A 28,000-nucleotide genomic window follows, 5' to 3' on the forward strand; every position below is an offset into this window, starting at 1 on the left:
GAGAGAGAGAGAGAGAGATAGCACTAAAAGTTGAGGGATGGGGGGATGGGAGGCGAGGAGGCAATGTCAGCTATCAGGGATCAGAGTTTAAGCCAGTGTTGCAGGGGTGGGGTCTGCCAGCTGTCCTGCCCCAGACAGCTTACTCAGTGGCTTAGGATGGGTGGCGTCTTACTCATAAAGGTCTAGCTAAATGTCAAGCAAATTTCAAGAAGAGCCAGAAAAATAAAATAGGAATTAGGTCTACCAGCTGCATAGAAAGCAAATAAATACACAATTGTGTATTTCATTATTATTTTGTCTAGTTGTTGGGTCGTTCATACCGTGCATTATGAAATCATGTTATAAAAATGTTTTGCACACACATTTCACAACTGCAGGCTGTTAACAGGAAACTGTAAGGTAATGATGTGATGTGTTGGCTGAGATATAGGGGATCATTGTTCAGTACTAAGTGTTCACTTCAGTTCTCCAGAGTATCGGAGCTTCCTTATAGCTGATATGCTCGATGCAGCATAGCAAGAAATAAGAAAAATAAGACTTTTTTATCACAATGTAGATATACTTACAATGTCTCCTTTCGATCTGTCTTGCAGTGCTTGGCTTTGCTGCTGCGTGCTTCGGCTCGATGTCATACAAAAATGAACAGATTTGTGCTGTCTGAGTTTCCACTATCCCACATTGCATCATACTGCACAACCGGGAAAGAATGGAGACTTTAACAATTCCCGTAGTGAATAAAAAACTGTGGATGTGGTTGTTTTGTAGAAAGAGACCGAATAGAGGAGAAAGGAATGAGAGAGGACAGGTTACACTAATAAAACTCCCTGTACTGGAGATGCTTGGAGTTCACTCAGGAACCAGAGTGAAGAAAAGTCCACTCACCCAAGTGACAGATAGAATAGACATAGTTGCTTTCAACAGTTGGTGGGATAAATGGTGTTAATTTCAAGCCCTGATTGGTAATATTTCATGCTGTTCCAACACAAAAACAAAGAAATGCAGTTGGCAGTAGTAATAGTGACCATCCAGCCGTGGCAGCCACAACCCACTTGCCAAGAAGAAACATCAGTTTTGGACAAAACCCTGGATTTTGTCTAATGACAATGTTTTTTACTCATTATTCACACAATATACTGTTTGTGCACGGCAGGTACAGTCCAGTATAGTAAACCTGGACAGCTAGAATTACCTGGTTAATGTTCGGAAGGATTGGTATTTAATCATAATGGTTAACTATTACAACAGCCAACAATACGTGTTGGTATAGGAGTAGAAGTAAACCAATAGACCTCCATATCCTTAACTCTACATTGGCACTTAGTATAGTATTTAGATAACTCTAGCAATTTAGAACCTCCATTATGAATATTATTCCTATGGAGACGTGATGGGGCTTTAATGACCAGCTGCAAATGTAATAATCCATAATGCTTCTAAAATAGGCCTTGGTAGCCATATATTAGAATGTAAAGAAAATGTGCACATTTTCTTTTTTTCCCCATTTCCTGTCCCTGGTTCCTTCAGATTATGGCAACTGACCCACAAACATTTTATTTAGTAATTGTAGAGGTATAAGGACGTAGTGAAAGCACTTGACTCTATTGTACAATGGACTCAATTATGTCGAGCAATAAGAGCAATCAGACAGGCTTTAAACAAGTGCCTTTTTAACCTTCACTTTAATTTCCACTTCAAAAAATGTGGTTTGGATAATGTGGTTAAAATATGGTGTTTGAGGAGCTTAAAGTTATGTGGAAAATGTTTACTGTTGTAAAATGTCCAGTATTTTTTACAGAGCAACCTGAAAAACCTAAAATGTTGGTAAGAAAATTCAAAATAAGTCACAATTCTAATATTTCAGGTGTATTCCTCATTTAAATAAGTAAATATAATAGGGTTAAACTTGGAATGTGCTTAAAAACTGATGGATTACATATGGTCGTACAAAAAACTGTCTTGGGAATTTGCGTTTCCCTTTTGGTTGTTACATGAATTGTAGGTGTTTTCCCTTTCCCTTTTTGAGGACAAATCACTTGTGTTGTTTGCGATTAAGAGACCACTAAATTCTTCTTAGAAGTGTTTTTAAATCCTCCCCAATACCATTGACTGTTTGCCCAGGTACATCCCTCAGAGAAGCCAGCAGAGGGCTCAACTGCTGGTGGGAGAGGAGGGATTTAGATTCTCCCTTGTGAGGACAGCCAAACCCCTGTGATTACTGCATAATCCTCTCCAGCATATCATGTGCATCATGGCAGCACATTGAGCCTTTGTGACATCACAGGAGGCTGATGTGGGGCCGCTTAGTCCATATTTCTCTCTGACTCTGCCTCTCTAATTCTCTCTTTGCTAACCTCTGTCTTACTCTCCAACACTAGTTCCTTGCTCTGTATTTCCACTGTCCGTCTCTCTCTATGTCCGACTCCCTCCCTCCCCATTGTCTGATGGTTGGGGTGGATGGGGGGGAGAGGCAGAGAGGAGATCAGTGGGGATTATCACTGTCTGGAGAACACGGATGGATTTGTACGCCATCTCCGTAGTTGGATGTTGTGCCAACCTGCCCTCGACTAATGGGACAGCAGTGACCTGTCGTAGCACAAGTTGATATCAGTCAAATGCTCTTAACAGCAAAACTGTCCTTTTTTGTTGACACTTGTTGGGCATTTTTCTTCAGCATTTCTCCATGTGAGCAATCTATTCATCAGCAAATATGACAAAATAAAACACAACAAAATATGTAAGTAATTGGGATGGGGAAACAGACAGGGGGTGCAGCAATGGGGAATTCAAAATGTAAACCTGAATCCGCTTATTAAAAAGGAGTAAGCCCCTGGTTCTCTTTCTATCCTAGTTTAATCTGCCTCTCTGATGTCTGTTTTGTGTCCTGCTCTGCGTCATCTATAGCTCTCACTCAGTCTTTCAATCATGCCAGCTTTCTGCTCTGGTCAACACTGGGGTCACAGGGAGCTGGATGAGGATCTTTTAAAAAAAAGCAGCTGCAATCAGAATTCTTGTGCAGAACGGGCACTTCCAGGTCTAGATAGCAGTCACCAGCTGAGGGTCCCGTGGTTTACTTTTAAACGAGCCTTTTGTGTTTCTCTGCTCTTGAGAATCAAGCCTTTTATATTTTATGTCAGTAACCCAGTGTAAGAATGCATGTTCAAGGACTTTGAAGTGATATTCAGAAATGTAGCATCCAGCAATATGTCTGCTTTCATTGCAAGCTCATGGCACGTAATGATGGGTATATTTATTTAGACTTTTTTATGTCAGTGTTGAAACAAAACAAACATCAATTGGACGATCATAGCTTTTGAAAATGACATTTGAAATTTGGCCTGTAGGGTAAAAGAACTGAGCTTTGCCTCCCCCACTGATGCTCTTCTAGAAAACAAGCAGGAAGTGATCTTAAAATGCTTGTCATGTCTATTTCAGGAATAGGAATATATTGCGTGTATGTGTATCTGTTTCTCTGTTAGAATGTGGATTCTTATAATATTTTTGACAGGCATTGGTGTGCCTCCACAGCTCATCTTGTGCTATTTCCAATAGCAAATGATTTGGATTTTATATTTGTTTGTCTCTTTTTTTCTTCATGAAGCCAGATCGAGCAGCTCGATGATGACGCATTCACACCTGAGTGTTCGTCACTGCAGGTGCCAGCTACTGCTGGGTCACTTTGCATTTTTGCTGTATCAGTCTGAGAGTAAATTTTAAACCAAAGCTTTGTGCATGTTAAAGCTACAGTGAAAATGACTTGTAAGTATTTGTAGTTGTTTCACCTTCATACTGTATGATTGACCAGGAAACATAAATGTAAACATCTCATGTCATATCAGAGGAATAGTTTTTCTTTCCTCCTGAGAGTTAGATGGGAAGAGTTTTCAAGGACTTTCATGTTTGTATGCTAAATGAAGCTACAGCGAGCAGGTGGTTAGCTTAGCTATCATAAATATTGGAAGCAGGGAAAACAGCCAGCCGGACTCGGTCCAAAGGTTAAAAAAAAATCTACTGTACGCTACCAGCAAATCTAAAACTGACAGATTAAGGCCTTGTATTTCAACACAATTTATGGTTCTATTAGGGGTTAGTTATTTCTTAGCCAGGAGGAGTGACTTTTTGGAGTTTTGACCAGTATGTAATCCTCTGTAAAATCTGATTTTTCTTCCTTTGGTCTAAGCCAAGCTAGCTAGCTGTTTCTTCCTTCATCCAATCTTTATGCTAAACTAGGCTTACTGACTGCTAGATCTAGCTATTTACAGACGTAAGAGTAGTGTCCATCTTCCCTTCTAACTCTCAGCGAGAAAGCCATTTCAGCAAGAAAGCATATTTATTCCTTTGAAAAAACATTACAGATTGAGCTTTAACTGTGTTTCAAAAGACAGTAACCTTCAGCTCAAATGCCTTTACGTTTTTCATAAATTCATCGAAGACACAATACGTTGTGATCTGTTTTTGACATAAGTGTTAATTTGTTGCAGCACATTTGATTGGATTTGACATTGTGGGGAGGAATGAGTGATAGCACAATGTCTAAAATAGTCAAGCAAAGCCACTGAGTGTGTGTTTATGTGTGTGTGTATGTGTCTATGTATTTCTGTCCACTGAAAGCCAAGAAGAGATGTCTCCCAGCTTGTAGGTGAATGCTGAATGTAATGACAGTCTCTGGCATTTGAGTTGTCAATCAACTTGTCAATTAATCATCACAGCCGTCAGCGAGGGTTTCAGGGAGTCCTTAGACATATCCCTGTATGCTTTCACAGATGAAAGGAAAGTCCACGCTATCGACAGTCATTTTTGCTCGGCATTATTCACAAAAGCCTGATAGAAAATACTTGAGACTCGGTAAAGACACAGCGGCATTTCACAAAAAGATGGCTGAACAAAATCATTACCGAATGTTCAAAAACAAATTTTTATCATACAAGACTTAGTATTTGAGGCCTCCAGTATAAACCAATATTCTTTTGCTCATGAAGCATCCGCAATAATTGATTTTATTGTGAGTAATTCTGCTTGGAAAAACCAGAATGGAGTTAAAGTCTGCTGGAAAGATTCAAAGTGTATTTCCAGCATTTACTGTAATCACACAGTACAACAACACAGAATGTGAGCTAATCAGCCACAGATTTATTTTAGATTTCTCTTGCCATGTATTGCATATAATCCCCCTACAGATATAGTAGGCTCTTTCAATTCATATTTTATAAGACTAGGACTGTCTTCTTACATCAAGAAACCCACTGCTTCCTTTTTAATGGCTGTCCCGTTGGCTATTCATAATGGGTGCTGCTAAACTGCAAAGCCACATTCACATAATGGTCACTCTTGCATGTAACCCATAACAATAACACACTCAATTCACACTGTCACAATGTAAATGAATGTGCATCAAGTGAACAGTGGGAGTGAACACATGAGATGAAGCAACAGAAGATAAATGTCAGGTGCTGTAGAGTAAATAATAATAATCCATCATCAGGGATCAGTTATTGAACAGTAAAAAACCTAAGTGAGTATTGGAAAATGAATACCGTGGTTAAGATTCCAGTGACGTATCTGTTTTCTTTGCACGAGTGTTCTGCTCCTCTGGTGATCTTTTCATCTGATATGGTATGTAGGAGTTGGTGCTCTTAGAGGGCAAGAAACGAGGTGTCGCAAGCAGTGGGCAGGCAGTGGTGATGAAGAGAAAAAGATGTGGAGGTTTCTTGAGTGCAGTTTCTGGACAGGGAACAAAGTGTCAAGAAGAACATGACCCAATAGGAAACAGACTTTACTCACTTGCTTCTTTCAGATATACTGGGTATTGACTTATAGATTTACAAGCCAAACGTAACGCAAACGGTGCAGTCATGTATTGACTCTTGTGCATAATCAGTAGATTTTCATTTTCTCCCAATTTTTTTCTACTCACTTTCTATACCAGAAGATATTCTGAGCTGTCCTGTTGACAAGAGGATCTCACTTACTGTAAAATGCAGTGATCAGCATCTTCTTGCAGGAGACATCGTAACCCCAGGTGCATGAAGACATACAATATGTGTGAAAATCATTTTAAACCAATCTGCTCCCTCATAAAAATCTGGGTATTTTGGAGCCGAAATCTGTGAAGCTAAACAGAATTGATAATACGTCATATATACAACAATATGAATACACATTCCATGACCAGGCGTTTACAGTATATAATAATACTTTTCCACTATTGCTAAAAAGCTCAAACTCAGACATTTTGGTCCCCAAAACCTTGTAAATCATGAAATCGCTGCATGCCAAAACCACAGAACACATCCCTCTTTTGTATCAAAAGAGAAGTCTCATGTCTCTGTATTTATTACATGCTCAGTGAATTTGTATGGTGCTGAGCAGCAAAATTGCATCCTATAAAAGGCAGATAATGAGAACACAGGGGAACACACAGGAAATGTAGACACCAAATTATTTAGTACTGATAGTTACTGTGAAGGGGATGGTAATGGTCAAATAAGGTTGCAGAGATAGTGCACTAATTCGTCTTGCATGTATGCCAACCTTTGTGTTGATTCCATTAAAAACGAGCAAATGAGAGAGAAAAAAAATCAACAATAGATGCTCAAAGCAGTCAAGTGATACTCAAACAGTGAGGTCTGAAGTGGCCATATTGGTAAGAGCATGTTGGCTAGATGGCTGGTGTGCTGTCATGGCTCCATGACTGGGGGATGATGGCGCCAATAGACCCATTGACAGAATGATAACTGTGAACAGAGAAGCAGAAAGCTGACCGTGGTGCTGAAGTGAGAAGCCACAGCGACATGTTTGTGTATGTATACACTTGGTGTTGTATGGCAGCGGTTGTAGTATCATGTTTCCAAAAGTAATCTCTGCTTTGGTGATGTGTTTGGAAGGCGTGGGCCCTCCTGCAGAGTGTGAATGATAGACGGGCTGCCAGTGTGGATGGATGAAGTGTGTTGGCAGTACTGATGCTTGTCTGTGCCAGAGCCTGGCACACATTGTTCATTCTTGGCCATCTAATCTATGTGATCTGAAACAGAGGTGCTGACTCCAGTCAAAAAACCTGAGCACCGTCGTTAAAGAAAGCTACCCCCTGCTCACCATTAGACGTCATGGTTTAAAAATAGCTCCTCTGTGAAAGAACACACTCTTTTGTCGGTCCAAATGCATTTCATATTCAGTCTGTGCTCCTCAAATTTGCCCCCCTTTTATTAGCCCTCAGGATTATGATTACTCTCCAATTTCGAAATCGTGCCAACCCAGCCCCGACGGTTTTCCATCTGATCCTCAAGGCAGAAACAAGTCTCTCCACAGTTAGTTGCTATCACCCGCAGAAATGATTTTTCCATGTGCAGTCACTCAGTAATACTTACCTAGGTACATTTTCTTTTAACTGTAGTGTTTTAGCCACAGTAAAATAACAAAAACAAATGTGATGTATCTCTAAAAGGTGAGGCCCTGTGAATTTTCTCTACCTACAGCAGAATCTAAGGCAATCGTTATTTGTGTCACATCAGGGAATACAATTCACAGAGCGTTGCAATCGTCGACACAGCCCTGCTTTGAATGAATATTAACAGGTAGAAGGTTTAACGAAGCGCTTATCTTATCATATCATTTGAAGAAGATTTTCTTTTACGTATTATATCTAAAATACTGGAGCTGACTTTAGTTTTATCTGAAGGATACTTTTAGTGTGCCTGCAGCCAACAACCTAGACTTTGTTCTCTCTAAGCCCTATTAGTTAGATTAAATTTGAAATCTGTTACTTGTACCCATATAGAAAATTTAATTGAAACTGGATGAGAAAAGGTACCATTCCTTTTTTGGAGTAAGTTATCAACGGCTGTTCTTTTTTATGCCCTGCAGCAAAAATCTGAAATTGGAATCTATTCAAGCTACAAGTCAATTTAAATCAAGTTAAATCTTGGCAGCGGCAAAAGTATAAGCAAGTACAGTGTCAATGAATATGACAAACAAACAACAGAATTTCATGATAAACACTGCAGAGCTTGCTGTCGCCAAGGGAAATGAATCCAGGTCATGACTCTGCATGTTCTGTCCACAAGGCCAGGGGAGACATCACATCGTATCATCTGACCATAAGTGGACATGTTGGTTCTGACTAGTCCAGAGGATCATGAACCCCTCACCTCCCCAGCCCCCCACCTCCAGCTACAGATAGCCCGAGCTTCAAGTCTGTTTAAACAAATCAGAGTGACTGGCTGCTCCTGTCAATGTCATCACCTACCAAAGTGAGATCATGTCTCATCCACCCAGCCACCCTGCGAGCAGCAATCTCACTTGAGAGAAGTGTGGGAGTGCTGGGGAGAGACACTTTCAGATTTAAAAGGGCAAGGACTGCGGCCTCCATACTGGGCAACTGGCCCCGGCCGACGTGACGAGCCGCTGCAGATTCTGTCACTCAGTGAATCAAAGAAAAAGGTGATGCTAATCTAAAGCCAGAAGGGGCTCCATGTTTTCCCGATTCTTACATCTTCTTGGTCGTGAGAGCACGAACTGACAACAGCACATCAGAAAATAGAAGATTCATAACCTTTTCTCCCAGCCCCTCAGCATAAACTCATTTCTATGCTCAATTACAGTTTATGTCAAATGAAAGATGCCACAATTAATGTTTATGACTGATTAGGTATTGAAGTGTGGGTTATTGTTTCATGGGGCATTGAACTTGACGTTTGTTTAAGAGCCGTAAAGACAAAGCATTGTCGTGCCACTGTCATGCATTTTAATTAGTACTTGATTGTCTGATTATGTTGTGAAGGACATTTTTGCATAGATTAAGGAAAAGTCATGTGACTCAGTTTGAAGAAATATGAAAGAGTCTGCCATTTGACCGCGACTGAAATTGTATAAGGCCAGCCATGAAAGCAGACTGTCATATTCACTCTAAAGATACCATATTTGTAAGTATTGGTGCCATCACACTTCATTAATTAGCAAAATTCATCACAGCCTGTACACTGATGATAAAGCCTTTTGTCTTTTCAGAGGCTGTAATGGAGAGTGAGATTTACCAGAATGAATTTCTTGCTTGAATGAGTGTCTTGCAGACAAATGTATTGTATGTAGTACACAGTATGTAGTTTATTCTACCGAACAGATTCAATTATACTTGTCTTTACCACAGGTCTCACACATGGCTTCAGTGTGAGTTTAACCCCTGTGTGCTGTCAAAATAGATTTTCTGACTATGATCTGTTCTCTTGTACAGTATAAGTAGTGTCATTGGGTTAGTTTGTAGGTTCAAGTTGTTGTTTTCTCTAACGTCAGTCCAGGCCAAACTCCACATTCACTCTATTCACAACCGACCACAATTACTGTAAGCACTTTCTCAAAATATTTTTACTGTTTATTGTTTAAAAGGGGTAATGGCATCTAATGGTGAAGTGTAGATTGCAACGAACGGCTCATTGCTCATCTCTGTATTTGATGACTATGGTGGCCACATCTAGAGGCCGTATCTAGAGCCAGTGTTCGGTTTGTCTGTTCTGGGCTACTGTAGAAACATGGCGATTTAACACGGACTCTATGACTAATTAAAACATACCTATGAATATTACATTCCATTTCTGCCAACAGATCCTCCTAAATGTTACACAGCGGAAGTATTTGGTTTCAAGAGTTAGTCAACTACACTTCTATAATTAAGGCAACAGGAATAAGTAGTCATATATATATATATGCTTTGCAACTCATTTCCTCAGAGCTCTGACTTTTTTAAATTTTATTTCCACGCTTACACATCTTCTGCTTTCCTACATAGCATGATGACGTTTGTTCTTTTTCAAACACCAACCACTCTCTTACTAATGAAGATATCTTTAATTTTACTAGGGCCTGAATTGGACCAAAAAGGTGCCAGTACCCTAATTCAGCTCACATAGCAACATAGCCCTAGACATTTTAATGAGGACATGATGAGGTTTTCTCAGCATTACGCTAGCTACGTGTTTACAGTGACACTGCTATGCGGGTGTTAGCCTTCTTTTTTACTACTCGTATTCCTCCCCTGCTCTGATTGGCTCGGACCCTGACATTCTTTTTTTTAACCATCTCTCTCCTCATGCCCAAACCTGACCAAACCTGACCAACCAAACCAACGAAAGGCAACGAAGACTACCCAATCAGAAGCAGACTATGGCACAAAAAAACTCAAGCGTTGTAAGAAGTAAGAAATACTCAGTAGGTACTGGCTGACGATCAATAGTTCTTAGGGACTTTCCTTTGATTTACCCACTTCATTTAGCATTAGCTCAGTCTTCTCAGAACCAAGGACTCAGGAGATTTGCGCTTTTATTCAGCACCAATAAAATAAAACAGCTAAAAAGGAAAACTCGAGTACTCACATTACTCTGAAGCTACAGAATAACTTTTCCTCTCTCAGTCTTTTCTGCTTCACACTATGTATCTCCATAGCTCATTTGCCCGCACCTGCTGAGATAGGACCATATTTAAAGAAAGGTTAATTGTGTGCATGTACCTACTGTGACGCACTGGTCCACTCCAACTCTCTACCTCTCTAACTCTCTCTTGGAAAGACACACATTTGGCATTTCTGTGCATTATTGTGTTATTTGCAAAGCCTCTCAAACAATATCGAACAGCAAACGTCCAATTTCAGAACAAAAGAGCGCCAAGCAGGGAGGATAGTTAAAGATATCTAAGTTGCCAGACATCCAAAAATCAATTTTCTGTGATTTGGTAGATGAGAAGAAATAGGCCCCAGTTTTTATTATGAGAATAATAGCCAAACGTCACTTAAGTCTATTGAATCCACTAGGAAAATGCTGTGTGTTTTAAGTGACTCTCTGTACCTGAGTATGTTACAATGCCCCTACTTCCCAAACTCTCCTGAACTTGCTAAAGATTCATTCTGTTATATTAATACTTGCCCTAAGTTATAATTTGCTTTTTAGGCCAATTAGTCATTGTCTTATTGTTTCAGTTTATCATTGTGCTGTTTTGCATTTTTGCTTAGAATTCTTGTTGAATCTTGACTAGGATATTTGATTTCAAACTTTGTAGCTGACAGAACAGGTAAGCAGAAGCTGAAAAGTCATGACGGGAATGTCAAGGGAAATATAAGGGAGATAGATGGCAGGATTTGAATTGCTGTGTCTATCATAGCTACATTCCTTGGCAACTCCATTTGAAATGAAACTCACTTCCAAATCACCATATTGTCAGATTTACTGTATATTAATTTCCGTTCTTTTAAGATATTCTCATTTTGCGTACGGCATGTTTATTGTGGCATATTTCAGTTGACGATGGGGTAGATGTTCATTTGCCTTCCTACACAATCTGGTCTCTTGCTTGTGACCTGTTATCTTTCATTTTCACCCACAGCATGGAAAATAATGGGCTCAAGGGTAAGCAGTCAGGCAAAAGCTTCTGGAACTAGATTAAGACATGCCCTGCACACCAACCCCCTCTACCTTTCCTCCCCACTTCAGTGAGATTCATTTTCATCTTCACTATGTCAAATCTATGGGTGTTTTGTCTCATCCATCAGAAGGTGCAATCAGCAGTGCCTACATTTTTCAAACAATTACAAATAGACACCAGTGTGTTATCAGTGTGTGTGCATACAAAATGTTACCTCTAGTGACTGCTAAAAAGGCAACACAGGTGTCACCATAAGATTTCTACCGTTTATTTAAACTGTTGTAAAGTTGAAATCCTTTTCATATTTTAATACTGGTTGACTTGGGAACAGCCATAGTTACCATGGTTACATCAATTACAGTTTATCAGTTAGATAAAAACAATTATCAATCAACAATTATTATAGTACTGTACATTGGATTGGTATTGTAGAAAAAAATCAGCTTACAAATAGTATCAAATAGAGTTTGATATCTTGAAAATCTAAATAATTTAATAATTGCATGTTTTCTTAAAGATCATTGGGAAGATTTTATGATCAGAACATCATGTAGCTCTCATTCCTCTCAGATAAATTTGAAAAAAATACAGTCTTTTTGGGTATTTGTTGTTATGTCAGCGTCATGCAGATTCCAAGTGAAACACATCTTTTGGGATGAACGTAACTTTTTTCTCTCATTATAAAGATGTGAATTTAAATACACCAAGCACAGAGTTACATATAAGAGATGAAAGGGATACAATAGTATCCCTCTTGGAGTTTGCCCATGGTTTCCTCAAGCTAAATGCTGAGTTGGTGACACACACTCAGAGCTCATGAATTATTCAATAGCCTAGTTTCATTTTTGCGAAAAACTTGGGTTGGAGGTGATTATTATATCTACTGTCTTCAGGGTGAATAAACACTGTTGCTTTTGCTCACCCCCCACCCTCCCACCGCCCATTGTATATTCTTGGGCTTGAAGAGGATGAATATATCAGCTACAATATGAAGTAGCTCCAAGCTGTGTTTACATACTGTATGGTGTTATTTCGGTTTGTAAAACTGGAGAAATGACCGTGCAGCTTTGGGTTCTTTTTGGGTCTCGCTGCTTGGTCTCTGTTTTTCTTCCAAATTTAGGATTGTTTATTAGATGTAAACGTATAGAACTGACTATACTGACTAATATGCTTGATCTTATCTAATGTGATATTATTAAGCATTATCCTCTTTTCCCACTGGCAAAACTAAAGGGCATACATTAATTAAAGGCTTAAATTAGCGTTATCTTACAGAGGCGACCTTAAAGTAAACATAACGCAGAAATGCTTCAACTAATTTTTACTGACCTATTCCACCAGATACATTAAGGTATTTTTTTTAATATAGGTTGGAGTCACCTCATCAGCTGCCTTTCACATCTAATTGTGTTTTTTGTGTAAAAAAAATACATGCAAGTCTTTTTCACTGTTGTCTTACATGTTCTGCACCCAAATAAAACTTAATTATATATAATTATATAATTCACAGCTGTTCAGTAAACACAAAAATACAACCACCCTCCACATGGTTTACAGTTTACACAAATCTGAATTACAGTCTTAAATTAGAAAGGTGATCATTACACATATGCTGATAAGCAGATGTGGAAAAAAACATTGTGTAGGTGAAAAGGCATCAGCAAACAATAAACAGAGTTTGCAGACATGTAATTGGGATCCTCTGGATAATGAGGTAGAAGGCTGGTTTGGAAATGAGGATTGCAAGATGTGGAATTTTCCAAAGACAACATTAATTTAAAATGCATCCTTCAGTTTTAATAATACATGTTTATTTATTGTTTAACGAGCTGACAACTGAGCTGAACCATACCAACTTGCATGATTTTAACTCTTTTTCATAAGGCAAGTAACATATAATTTAGCCAAATTACAATGGATTTAAATTAGGGCCTATATGCTTTAAGTTTGCTTTCTCGTGCAGGGTGATAGTAAACCTTTTATGGTAATATGCTTGGTTGGTTCATGAGTGGCCAGCTCTGATAAAGCACTGTGTCTAATTAACACGCTGACAGCAGCACTGTCTGGGCAATCACACTCTTCCAGTTTATTAAAGTGGTTAAGGAAGTCACTCTGGCCCTTGGGGGACTGGTACAGTAATTTTCCCCCTGCAAGCCAGATGATACGCCCAGAGATGAAGCAAACCAAGTGTGACTGTCTCTCCCTCTCACTTTCTTTCTGTCTCATCTCTCCTTTTTTCTCTCCATTTTCCCTGCCTTGGTCCCTATGCATCTCTTGCACATCAATATCTCTCCTCCCCCTCCCATTTTCATCTGCCCCCTTCCCCACTCTCCGTGCGTGTCGGAAATGTAATATCACATGCATTCTGGCCTTTTTTTCCCTCTCCAGTGGAGTCTAAAAATAACTCTCACAGCAGGAAATGCTGACTTTTACTTCCCACACCACTTTAGTGTAAACAACGAGACATTTTGATTGGTCAAGACAGGCTTCTGATAGCAGCACCGGAGAGTTGAGCTTGATTGGTGTCTAGTCAGCAGCAGTAAACAGCAAAAGCACAACATAGAACACTTTGAAGCCGCAAACAATAATTAGCATGAGAGATGGGGGAGATTTAGTTATTGAATTTATTACTTGGCACGCTGAACTGTAATACTTAGTAAGCGAGGCTCTTTCAAACCTAATTTAGATTATGATTTTTCCCTGATAATTGTTGTTGTTGACCTTTTTCTCCATGAAATAAATCAGTTCATGAATTTCCACGACCTTTGACTCCAATGAACAGTAGTGTATATGACAGAGAAGCATGCATTTGCTGCTTTTCGTGGTGTGACAATTAAAGAACATCTTTATAAAATAACATGAAATGCATGAGGCTGAATTTAATACAAAGTACTGCAGAGACATCAGTGCAAAAAATACTTTAAAATGCGGGTGAACATCCTTTTGAGCTGCACGTGGGGAGCAATAATGTGCCTTGCTGCATGTGGCTGAAGACAGGATATCAGCTGGTGTGATTATGTGCAATGGGAATTCAAACAGCATCTGAGGTGAAATAGATACCTCTGTGTTTCCTGAAAGCAGTTCCTTTTGTAGGGGCCAATGTTTTTTAACAAAGTGGTTGAAGCTGGGACCCAGGGACTAAAACCTATCTGTTTTAAAGGAAATCCAATTCCAGAATAAATCTTCACTATAGCCACCCTAATCTTGGCACAATGCATCATTTTTCCTTTGTAAAATTCATAATAGCTCAGAGGAATCAAAAAGCTAATGTTTTTTGCAATATGTATGGTATGTGATAAGACTGGCCAAAATTATAGCTCTCTGAATTTCAGTATTTTCCACGCAGGTTACTGAATGAACAGTTCAATGTTACACTGTTTCTACTATCATGTATTGTATCTTCACCACTTTCAAAGATTTGGCAATAGGCTCATGTTGTGCTTTCTCTGGAGCACTACTGTATGTTGACAAAGCAATGTTAATGTTTTTACAGGCAAGTAAAGTCTTGCTGGGATAGTTAAAGGCTGTTGTCATTGTCGTTTCCCTCCCTGCGCTCTGAGATATACCCAGAGAGACCTTTGGGCAGTTCTTAGCACTCCTCTAACTGATCAAAGGTCAACTCTTGGCAGGGCAGTGACACTGACCTTAGGCGTGTGTGTCGTATGAGGTGGCAAAGACTAAGGCCTTCTGACATAAGCCATAGTCACTCAGCCAGGCTTTAACCCTCGGTCAGACTGAATTAACTGTGTCATGTTCTTTTTGCTTACTTTGCATTCGATATATTCACATCAGTGAGCAGCCCTTTGATTTTTGAGGGGATTTTTTTCTAAGCTTCTTTCTCTAGGCTGGACATGGTTCAGAGAATTTCATGATTATTCATGTTGAAACAGCCTAAAGATGGAAAGCGCCACAAGCAGTTGGTAAGGTATGATGTCAAAAGGATGTGTTCAGTGTGCTTGTAGTGTACTTGGTAGCTGCTACCGCAAATATACAAGATACATAAAAAAAATATAATTTAGCTTAGCTAGCTCAGTGGGTAGAGCTGGCAACCCATGTACCGAGGCTGAGTCCTTTCTGCAGCGGCCCAGGCTTTGAATCCAACCTGCGGCCCTTTGCTGCGTGTCATCCCCCTCTCTCTTTGCCCCCCTTTCCTGTACATCTTCAGCTGTCACTATCATAAAGGCAATAAAAGCCCCCAAAAATACCTTAAAAAAATAAGTATTTTTTGTGGGATTAGCACTCATCGTGATTGCTAACATTGGCACTTAAATTCATTACAGACAGAAGAATGCCAAACATATTCATATCATACATATTTGCTGTTTGTAGGTTGTATCACCCAAGTCGAGACCACTCACTCGTCTGTCCATTGCAAATGAAGCTGGAGCCAGGAGAATGTTAGCTTTGCTTATTATAAAGACTGGCTCTCTCTAAAATAAAAAAAATAAACTACACTAGCAGTACCTATAAGGCTCTTAAAAACCACTAGTTGCGGTATACTGAGGTTTTGTGTGGGCCCTTCACTTGGCCAGATGCAGTGACTTCCTTCCTTCCCTATAAAATAACAACCCTGTGCTGTGGATACTGAAACGGCATGATAAAGTTTATTTGTTCATGTTGCTTCACAGCTCAGTTGCTAGCAATGCTTTAGGAAGAGATTTACTGTCTTTTAATTGTCCCTGGTTTTTTTATAGCTCGAGTACCAACAGCCTAGTGTGTTTCATCAAACAAATAACTTGAATGGAGCTGATACTAAAACATCCTTAATTCTTTACATGCATATTCATTGACTCCCACACGCATGTACATGTGCATCAGTCTTTACACACAGTTGGAGGAGGGTGGAAAAAATCACAGTATTTTAAAATAGCTTCTTCCCTAAATTACCTACATTTTTTAAAAGCAGAATAAGAATGAAACCCTGCTAACCGTGCCAGTGATAATAGGTTGTTTTTCCCACCTGCCTCTAAAGGTTACACTTATCAAAACAGTACTGATGATTGGAGGGAAGATAAATTACCATCATGTCTTGATGTACTTGTAGGGAACCCCATCCAAATCAGTGGCTCAGCCTGCAACACGTAGCCCGTAAAGGAAGCAACAACCAACCAATCAACTTCCTGTTGTGCTAATTGTGCATATGTTTGTGTATTCTAGTTAAATGATAATAAGGAGATAGCTGTATGATATAGATAGTGAAGTTATTAGTTGTGCAAATTTATTGGGGATTGGGGAGGAATGCAACTACAGGGAAGTATTGATTTTGTTATCTCTTTAAATACCACAACTGTTAGACATTTACCTTTTCTCCAAGAAACAAAAGTAGCCAAAAAAGCATACCAGTTATATTTTGTGTCCTTTAGAAGCGGCTACAGTTTTATTATTTCCTACAGTATATATCTGCTTTAGACATGTTCATCTTTGACTAAGCATTGTATTGCTCTAGCAAATGGATGTCTTTGTCTGTCTTTTGTCTGTCTTTTGTCCGCTAAGGATCACATAGCTATTACCATAAATTTCTACAAGTAAATATGTGTAACAAGGGGATTCAGGCTGATGCAGGCTATTTCCCTCTTCCCCAGTGGTAATCAGTCAATGCACAAAGCAAGTCATTGTGATTGTAATAGCTCCGAACCTTGATGTTGTAGTGTTGTGTACAACATGCCCTCTTGACACCTCATCCCAAAGGTCTTTTTCAATCCAAGGAGATTCAATTCGATTGGGGGGGGATGCTTATGCAGTCTACAAGTTAATGTCTGCTCAGACACACCAGCCAGTGAATTGGAGGCCTGTGCTGTCAAGTGTTGCCTCAGTCAACAATCACAGCCAGACCAAGTAAACACGTAGAATCCTGTTACAAACCTCCACCAGAACCCCCCCATGAGGCTGTCATTTTCTGCCCTTCCCTCTGGAGTGGCAGTAACAGTGAATGAGGAGGCACGACTACCTCTCCCAAACACAGGAGAGGGAAGCCTCCTTCATGCCTCATTGACTTTGTTTTCTCTGGCTAATTTTTCCTTTCTCCTCACTGCCTGCCTCCCGCCCCCCCAAAAAACACACACACACACATACGTTCCATCCATCGCCCAGCCCTCGCCTTTCCACGCCTCACCGTTTTGATGGTGATTTTGACACGCAGGCTGTCATGCAGCAGTTCTCTGGGAGGTAGCGATTAACAAGGCCGTCGACCATATGGAGTGAGATCAGCCGTCAAAACCCGGCAATAATGAGAGACTGAGAGACGAAAAATCCGTACGTAAGAAGGCAGAGAAAAGGGAGGAAGAAAGTGGTGAGAGGGCGTACACCTTTGTTTCCACATCTGCCAATATTAGATGCCCATTAAAACACTTGCAAATGATTCATTAGTAATGAGAAACTAAATGCATCATAAAACCCAAAGAAAGACAGGAGACATCAAGCATTCTGTGCAGTAGAAGAAGAGAATAATCCCCTTAGCCCTGAAAGAAGAACTAGTGTAACAGAACGGAAACATTAGCCAGTTGTGTGTAGTGACAAGCCACATAGAGGGCTAAGAAAGAACAATTGATCAAATTAATGCAGTAAAAACTCACATTTGATGAAGCCATTGTCATGTCTGCACCTAATATTGAAATGGACTTGAAGTCTGAGCCAGGGGTTTACATTGCTGACGGCCTAATTATATGGATTGGCTGCAGTAGAGCGTAGCCTATCAGCTCTGGGGAGAAATTAATTCTGGTACAGGGGAAGAGAGAGCGAGAGAGAGGAGCAGGCTGCAGTCGGCTTCACTGCTGTGAATTGATGGCTGCAGAAGGCTAGGCTGCTCTGTGTGTGTATGCACAAGGTTCTGGTTCGCTTAAAGCTGCACACAGCTTTACTGTAGGGCGTATTCTTTGTGATTTAAAAACTGCGTGTAGCTCTGACAGATATGTGTTGAATTACAACAACAGCCATAAGCAAGATGTAAATGACATTACGTTGATTCACTGCAGTTCCTGTGCCTTTCAGTGTGCATAGGCTGATTTTTCTAGCTGAACATACATTAGCCCTGTTTATTGCCAAACCAGTTGGTGGTCAGAGTAATGCATATCATCTGGAGGCATGCTGTGAATGTTCCCTCAGAATGACTCTTCCAGTACTGACTGTAAGCTTGTTAAAGTAAGGACGAGTAGCGGTAGTGACAAGGAGAGCATGGGATCATAAAGGCAACATTTAGCTGAAGAAAATATTATGTTTAGTTAAGTTGAAACTAATGTTCTTATTATTCTTTTTCATGCTGGAGGCATCTAGCAGCAGAATTTGCCATACAAACATAAACAAAACCAGATGACCAGCTAATAATGTGTTTACCTTGTATCTGACAATGCAAACATGCAAAATGCAGACATTTCTAGACAAGTTCTGTTTGTGTTCATCACTGTCTGAAGCTCCTTTACACCAGGGAAATATGCTAGCTAGCAGGGAATGCAGGTCTGCCAGTGGACAGATGACTGACAACTGTTTTCAAGTTTGGTTTCTGTTCTGACATTTCTGCCACACCATGTGCAGACGTTCTGTCAAGTTTTATGTGGTTTAACATCCTTTATTATTCAGTAATCTAGTAGGGATGATGTGTTTGCATTCATGCATGGTGGCATTTTTGCTTGCGCTGATTGGTCAGTCATGTGCTTCATAAGTCTAATATGATATGTCATTTACAGTGTTTGCTGCAGGGCTCATCATGTGACACCCTCACAATCTTTTATTTGCTCTCTTACGTAGACCAAAATACAGGCTGAGTGTGAGATAATATGGTGCAGGATGTAAACATTGTGCTGACATTCACTGCAAACAAAATTTTTTTACACCCTGCATTTCAAGCAGGACTTGGCTAAGCTAAATTCATAAAAGCATGGCTTTATTCAACATTTAATTCTTCTATGCTATTAATGATTGCACAGAAGATGATATTAATTATAGTGAGAGTAATGTACAGAGTGAGAGACGTGACACAAAGGTCATTAAAAATTTCACCCAAATCAAGAATGATAAAATCAAAATGTCATCGTCTCAGTTGTGTCTCTAAATGTTTGCTGTAAACCATAATGGAAATCTGATGTCTGTCTATTAATTAAAGATCAACATTGAAATGGTGATTATGACTACTTTTAACCTGGACACAGAGCAGACGTGTCCATGCCATAACAGTGTACACACATACTGTAGTCTACAGTACACACTGCCCTGTACACACTGAATGTTTTTTCAGTAAAAACAGAAGAAAAATATGTATGAAATCAAGTCTCAGAAGAGACCTTTGAGTTTTGTGCCAGCAGATGCCGTACAGATAAATTGGAAGTTGGAAAAAAAATATCCTGAATAGTTCATAAGGGCAGTGAAAGCATCCTGCCTCAGCACCCTGTTAATTGGCCGAGTCTAGGGCTGTTTGGGTTGAAACCATTGCACAGTCTGATTGCTGTCAACACAAATGTGCACCTAATATGCTCTGTGTTGTATTTTGGATGGTGAGACAGACACTCTGCAGCGCTCCAACATTCAGTAGCTATACTGTTTTTCAGAATAATCTCACTCATACCCAGGCTTTTTTTTTTTTACGGTTCAGTAATCTCACCTACAGTATGTCAAAACCTGCTCTCACTGTTTTGCAAGCATTCCTGTGGCCTGCAATTTCTTGCAACATCCCAAGTACACAACTGCAAAGAACGGGACACTATCGGGCAGTGATTGACAGACTCCAGCATTGTATACACACTGAAAGGGCAACAGCCTCCCAAGCAGAACATTCTTCTCTGCCCTCTGTCTTATAATGCTTCCATGTTATCAGTCTAGTCAGTCAGACCAGTTTGTTATTTATGTGTACCATCACCCCTTTCTCATGCTTTGTGGTGACAGGTGTCAGTGGCTTTGTTAGAAATCTTCTCCTAGCCCCTCTGTCTTACTTATTCTTAGCTGTGGATGGCTGTCATGGTCCGCTCTAAGAGAATGTCTCATAGAGTGACACGGACAGCAAATAAAGAATGCACTGATTTCTTTGTTCTGTTAAAATGAAAGTTGACCAATGGCTTTGGGCAGCAAAGCTAACACAACTGCTATCATATACGTGTTTTCTTCCTTCTTTCTTTCTATTCAAACCAATTATAGTAGCACTACTAATAATCATTAAGTAATTACTTGTATTGTATAATGACACTATTTTTCATTGATTTTTTTTCGAGGCATTAGTAAATCTTAAGGATTACAATGAGCAAAATCATCTAAATGCTGTAACTGTGACATTCAAACTCTCCAAACCAATCTTTTCATCATTTTCTGATGGCCAAAGTGTGTCTGTCCCAGCCAAAACCAAAGTGTCCATCAGCAGACATTTGTCCTATCAAAGCAAGACACTAATCCCCTGCCTGCTCACTAAATGTAAACCCCGTCCACTCTGCTCTACGCGCTACAAATGTCAAGCTCTCTAATGCCAGTGAAAACTGCCCAATCAAGATTTGGACCGCTGACATATGAGGATTGACATCCACTAACACTTGTTAACTGATCTGTAAGAGGCTAGAGATAGCATACTGCTAAAATCTGATTTTAAATCCACTTTTGTTACATGGATCTCTCCAAAAATGTATTTCTATACTTTAACAAAGAAAGAAGAAGTGCAGTCCTCCAGTTTTTAAAAACTGGATTTTTACTCAAACAAGATGTATTAATACTATTGTTTTCTAAATTCAGTTTTATCCGCCACTCCTCCACACCCATGACCAGTAGTGATCTAATAAATAAAACATCAACGGCATCTTTGAAAGTGATTGCAGGTTGCTGGTCCCAGCCGGTGTACACCCATACCCATAATCTGAGCATGACAGAGTCGTAGTTGACCTTTCCTTCTGCTGAAATGAAAATAGTAAACATGACAAGCCGAGGTTCTGACAGAGGTTCCCAATTTTGGCTAAAACACCCACCCGTCTGTCAGGAATAAAGACTACAGGCTGGTTTGGGGTGTCACAGCAGAGCAGTCGTCCTGCCACGTCAAAAAGGCCACATTAACCATTAACCAAAATCAACATCAGTTTTGACAGCTTATTTATGGGAGCTTTATTTTTGAATGGGTCTTTTTCCATGACAATGGTGTTTGTTGGTCTAGAGATACAAAGGGAAGATCAGTGAGCTGCTACTTTATACTGCAGTGAGGGCAACAATGTCAGCCACTGTTGTGGTATGACTGGATTAAGGTGCGCTGCACAATTTGTCATTTCATAAGCTCTGCTGCCTTCCTATTTGTCAAGAGTGACATCGTGAGATTGACATTTTCAGCCTGAGCGTTGCGGTGTTAATATTATTGTTCTAACGATAATATCAACATAATATGCTCTGGTCCAATCCAGTCTTTTCTAATGATGTACTAAAAGTTTACCATTTTTCCTTTTCTGTATCCTAATAGTGTTTATGCCTGCAACATCCGGATTCCCCACAGAGATCATTTCAGTTTTATTCTATCTTGTAACAGTAAGCAACAGATGCAACCTTTGTTAGGTATTAAGAATTTGTGTTGGTCACACCTAGTCCATTAAACAATAGTGCTTACATTATCATTTATTTGTTGGGTGGGCTGTTACAGCACAGTGAATAAAATATGGCAATACACTTTGCTGATACCATTATATTTTTATTAATAGAGTACATTGTGATGTCAAAATGCTTTTATAAATGGCATCATAATTCTCTCTTGTGTGAAAGTAAATGCTTGAATCACAATGTGAAAATTATAAATGATGGCAGCACATTGCTGTACCATTTGTTTTTGCTGTGACGAAGCAGTTTTCCTTCCTGTGGTCATAGTTTAGGGTGACTGTGAATGTCAGGAGCAATTGTTGCAGCAATTCGCCGTCATTCCTTGCATTCATTCATCCCCTGCCACTCTCCACTGAAGCCCTGTTTGTTTGCTACTCAAAGCACTTTATCTTGTGCTTCAGCTTGGAAGTTTTCTGTTCTCAGCTTTGAGCAACCGGCAGTATCTTCTGCTCCTAATGTGCCAAATTCAACAGCGACACACAAACAAAACAAAACAACAACAAAAAAGAAAAATCACAACATTTCACACTGTCCATGAAGCCAGAATTCCCTCCTCAAGAGAAAGTATTTTGCAGTAATTTGGAGACAAACATCCAGTTGGTAAAATATATTTGCCTGTGGCGTTTATTGAATGTGACACCTCAAGCAGAGGCAACATTTATGTGTGGAGGAATGACTGTATTGTATTCATCCCAGAATGGCTCTAAGCGAAACTTCTTTGATTAATATGTCTGTTAGGGAATGCTATGCACCGGAGAGAAGCACTTTCTGAAAACACAACCATCATTCACGCACAACATTTCTGTCCGTCAGGTTTAATGTTTTCATACGTCCTCTGATGGAGGCCATAGAGGAGAATGGAGAAGAATATTTTGGGGGGAGCAATATGTTTTACAGGAGCTTTAACAGCTCCTGTGTGACAGGTGAAATCATCACCATTAATCACTTCATGCACTCGTGCTGATGACTTGCATTAAAATCAAATTCCTATGTTGGCCATTCTGAAGCCATCCAATTAACAGACTACATTGTTATCACTGCTCAATATGTATAAACCTTATGACGAAATTATGGAAAAAGTAATAAGTGTAGGTAAAACACAGTTTGTGTGTGTCTGTGGGTTTCCTGCAGTCGTGCTTCATCTTACAGAATGAGGTCACGGCTGTGGTCAAAATATACCTACAGTCATCACACTTTTCTCTGCTTAGCACTGAACACTCGCAAAATCTCTCCCACACACACACGCAGATGAACATAGCAGGTGGTGAGGTGTTAAACAGGCCATGATTTGGCTAGAATTAGATGGCAGACACTCCCTGAAGGCCAGGGGGTGGCTAAACAGGATTTCACTGATCCAGCGACAGGGCCAACGCTGCCAGTCCCAGAGCATTATCAGTGCCAGTCCGGCATTTCTATGCACTATGCACAGTATGTGTTTGGCGGCATTGCTTCAGGGTAAAGCCTTGTAGGTCCGTACATACTAATACAACTTGTGACTTAATACTCCCTTTCCACTCAAACGTTACTTGCTAAATCCGTTTAAAATTGTCAAATTATCACCGTTATGTCAGTGTTTTCTCCTTCTTGTCAAGTAATACCGATGACATGCTCATTCCTGAGGGAGGCAGAGCCACAACCTTTTTCTTGTTTCTGCATGTGTGTGACCATGGTTGGATTGGAGCTGTGTCTTTCTGCTGGGAGTGAGCAGTCTGAAAGGCATGTAATCCTGTTCCCACTGCTCCATTGAGAGCAGCAGGCGTTTGCGGGTGTGTGTGTAGCTGTATGCTTCTACCTATGTTTATTTTTGTAGAGCTTTGGGGTGATAATGCCAGGGCGAATTTGCTGTGACTGTTTTTTTTGTGTGCATATGTGTGTGTGTGAGAGAGAGAGCCACCTCCACAATATGGATGGCTGTATTGAGTGGAATGGGGTGACAGGGGAAATCTGCCTTGTTTAAGGGAAAGTAAAACTCATCAGGGCTTTGCTTTGTCCATGAGACGCAGTCAGTGGGATTTATAATTGGGATTAACCGTTGTCCCCCGGTGAGTTTTTCCAAGCTAGTTATCATTAATGTAATCCAATTAGTACATTCATTGTGTTTACAGATTTGTCTCTAAATGAGTCATTGCAGGTGTACTTAATGTAGACACAATTATCAAGCTAAATAGCTTTATTTGATATAGTTTATTCCAAATGCCTGGATTAGATTAGCCTAACATTCATTTTCTTTTATCTGTACATATCTAGCTCTTTTTAGTATATGCAAAATATTACTGCATGTTTCTGTGATTATACATATACCCTAAGGAAGAGTTATAACTCTGTTATAAAATGTTTTGTTGAGCACAAGAACAAAGAGGTTTACGTGGCCGTTATACAAAATCCAGGAGCTGGTTTCATTTTTCATGCTTAATCATGCTTTGGCATCACTCATATCACACAAAAGTACACACGAAAAACACTTTCTAACAAGAAATAGCTGAAAAGAAGCAAAAGGAAAACCGCATTGTAGCTAGATAGTAGTTAAATACTGACCAACAGCTCAAGGTAGTAGATAAAAACACATCATTATCTGAGTAGCTTTTATCAAGATGTTTGTGACTGGCATGCAGCAGCTTGTCTTGTCACTCTGTCAAACTGTGACATTTGCTAACTTTAACTCGGCACCTGAAGGGAAACAGAGAGCTGTCAACAGGATCCGTTCAGAGGATATCTGTTTCTACTGTTTTAGTGATTTAACACATATTTGTCCTTATTACCCAAAGCAGACAACTACGTAGTGGTCACTATTAAATATAATTGTTTTTTAATGTTTTAACAGAATATTTAAAAAGTTTTTTTTTTTTTTTTATGTTGCTTTTACAGCTGAATCTGAGCTTAATGTGTAAATGAGTCTGGTTTTATAGATACAGAAGAATTTTCACATTCTTGGAAGTTGACTTTGAGCAACATACTCAATAAGTATTTGTCAGTAGCAGTTAAACTGAACCAAAGTTATTGATTACTCTATTTTGTTGATTACTCTATTTTTCACCCATTTGATCCAATCAAATACATCAGTAATGTTGAGTAATGTGTCTAGATTAATAAGTCTTAACTCTCACTGGGTGTACAGTTTTTACACTATTGTTTATTGTCCCCAGTGATCCCCTAGAAAATTACTACTGGGCTCATTTGACCTCCTGCCGAGCAATCTTTACTTCTTGGCGTTTTTGCCATGTTGAACTGAATCTGAAACTGTACCCCGAAGTGGTTGCTGGTTGAAGAATGTATAAGAAAAGTGTAACAGGCATGAATAAAAGGGGTTTGTGTGACTTTGTGTGTGCCTCCACCACTTGATGAATTGAAAATATAACAGAACATGGGTGTGGCTTGTCTAGTGCCCTGTTGACCTGCAGTTGAGCGGCAGATGGCACAAAACGTGGACAAACTCGACATCGAAATTACAGTGCACTGCTGGATTGCCAGTGACACACCACCTACTGCGCCTCTCCTCCCACTGCAGCACACATCAAATCACAGAAAAATAACAAACAAGCTCGGGCAAAGAAAACTGAAAAATACCACTTTGCAATGCACCCACACGAACATAGAACCCCGTGAATCTAACTCTACACAGCTGCCTGAAATACTTACACAGCTAAATCTTTCCAAGTCACAGTTTATGTGTCAAATACAGTGCAAGGTAGCACTATAGCTAAGCTCACATTTCCCTCCTTCAAATTCTGGAGTAGGACTGTGCTTGCTTTTCATATCAATAGAATCATCCGTTGAGATAGTGTAGGGGCTAATCACATCTTCCCTCCGGTAAGCCTAAGTCCTAAACCCCATCTCAGTCAATTTTTACACTGGCTCCTCTAATCCTCCTCCCTTTTGATGTTTCCTGCTGTTTGTATAAAATCAATAAAATATACAGAAGAAAAATGCCCTCCTCCACCTTCATCTTGGCTACTTTCAGCAGACCGAAGCCACCAAAAGGAAACTAGCTGCCACTCTGCTGATCTCAGGAGTCACAAAAAGACTAAATTGTATCAGTGGGTGCTAAGACCAGCCCTCTTGCTATGCTCATGTATGCCCTCAGTAGCTCCATATGCCAAGAGAGCTACCAAGGGAGTGGACAGGCAAAGCTCAGTGAATGCCAATCTGCAGATGCAGAAGCCGTCCGCTCATGCATATTAAACCCACACCACCTGCTCGTCGTACATCACACCCTGCATTCTTGGTCCCAGGAATTTTAATCAACCGCGCTGACAGGAAGCCACTCTCTGGTCTCCACGTAGGTTAATCATTCAACTCCTCGCCTCTCACTCCCTTTCCTGCTGAGGTGGGGATGCATGTTGATGTTGCATTTCTGCAACATCCCAGAGCTCCCGTGAGGAGGACAGAGAGTGGCAGGAAAAGTGGGAAAGGCAAGAGGGACCAAAAAGGACCAAAAAAAAATAAAAATATAAGACTGCTGTGCCTTTAAGATATCTCCAGTGATGTTCGGTTGTCTTTTTTAGTCAGGTTTTCACGCTTTGCACACTGTCCCTCCTGTCCTCTTCTCCTCTCAGGTGTGAATAATTGCCTACATCTTGTTGGATTAACCAACAAGAGAGAGACAGAAAGAAAAAGGGAGAAAAACAACATCAATAATGTGATCAAAATGACTTGTCAATCTTTACTGATTTTCACAGTATGGTTAAAGCAAATCAGGCTTCCCAACTTTTTCTGCTTTACTGTTTCATCCCTTTGCATGGGCAAAACCCTATCCAGAGATGAGTGCTGCATAAAACAGTATTTTGAGTAATTTCCAATTCAGATATGTTTGTGAAGCATACAGTAAAGAGGGAGCATGGTGAATACCCATGGAAGGAAAATTAAAAAGCTTTTTTTCCCTAGCAAGTATTCCAACACAACTGTGCGGTGATCATAGCGCTGATGACACTGCATCTCAAGTCATCAGCATGAAGAAATCAGCATTATTTTTTTTTTGTTCCTTTTTTCAACCGTCATGTCAATGAAGATGTTACAGTAAGTAAATGAAGACACAATTAGGTACTCGACCGACTGCACCTCAGTCTCACTGCCAGTTTCTGCTGGCAAAGCATAATCCTCTAGAACCCCCAGGATTAAATTTTTATGCCATCTTTTTAAATATAGTCTTAAATGAAAAAAAAGGCAGATGGAGACAGGGACTGCCAAGACAGGACCAAGTGTGCTATCAGCAGTGCGGTAACAGTTAGATGCACATTAAAAGGCAAGCCAAATATGCCACATTTGATAAATGGCTTGTTGCCGTTGCTAATAAATTGTAATCACGGAACAAAAGACTTTTCATGGAAATAAATAAAATATTTTGATGGACACAATGCTGTAGACACACACACACACTCTCTCACACACACACAATTACACACACCAATTACAGCTCATAATCAGATCTCTAAATTGGTATTTATTTAATTGGTAATATAGTTTTATGAATTTCTAATCTGTTTTCAATCTGAAATAGATTGTGTTTTTATGGCTGTATCTTTCAAATTTTTTCTTATGAATAATCACAACCAGGTAATACCCAAGCAGCATACCAAGCATATGTGAATGGACATCATGTGTCTAAATACATCATACCTCATAGAGTACACACTGCATTTAATTTATAATTCTGTTTCTCCATGAATGCTCTTCACTACTGTTATGCCTTCTTGCACACTTGCGTGTGTGTTTTCACAGCCTCTTTCATGGTGTTCCATTTGTAAACAGTTATGAATAATGAATTACTTAGTCCTTCCTCAAGCAACACCACAGGTATGTATATTTCAGCAAAACTCCAGCAAGCTTTAATTTGTGTCTCATTTCTCGTGTGTCCTCTGCTGGAATCCAAATCTAAATTTAATGTCATTGCTGTGGCAAAAGCACTAAAGCGACCTCGCTCATTAAATATACATTTGATAGATTCAGATTTATTTCTCCAGTTGCTGGTTATTCGCTGTTATTTGCTCTGTAAGTAATGGAGATAATGGCATTAAAGTACATCACCCACTGTTGAATATAAGGTAGAGGCACTCCACCCCCC

At 39.8% G+C, this 28,000-nt stretch overlaps 1 protein-coding gene across 1 annotated transcript in view; it reads left to right on the forward strand.

Moving 5' to 3' along the window:
- nrg3b (neuregulin 3b) overlaps positions 1-28,000 on the forward strand; it is a 173,093-nt gene that overhangs the window by 52,607 nt on the left and 92,486 nt on the right. The window lies entirely within an intron of this gene.

This window comes from Morone saxatilis, unplaced genomic scaffold (genome assembly GCF_004916995.1).
Source record: "Morone saxatilis isolate NCDOM2014 unplaced genomic scaffold, NCSU_SB_2.0 Contig1, whole genome shotgun sequence".
NCBI classification, from domain to species: domain Eukaryota; kingdom Metazoa; phylum Chordata; class Actinopteri; family Moronidae; genus Morone; species Morone saxatilis.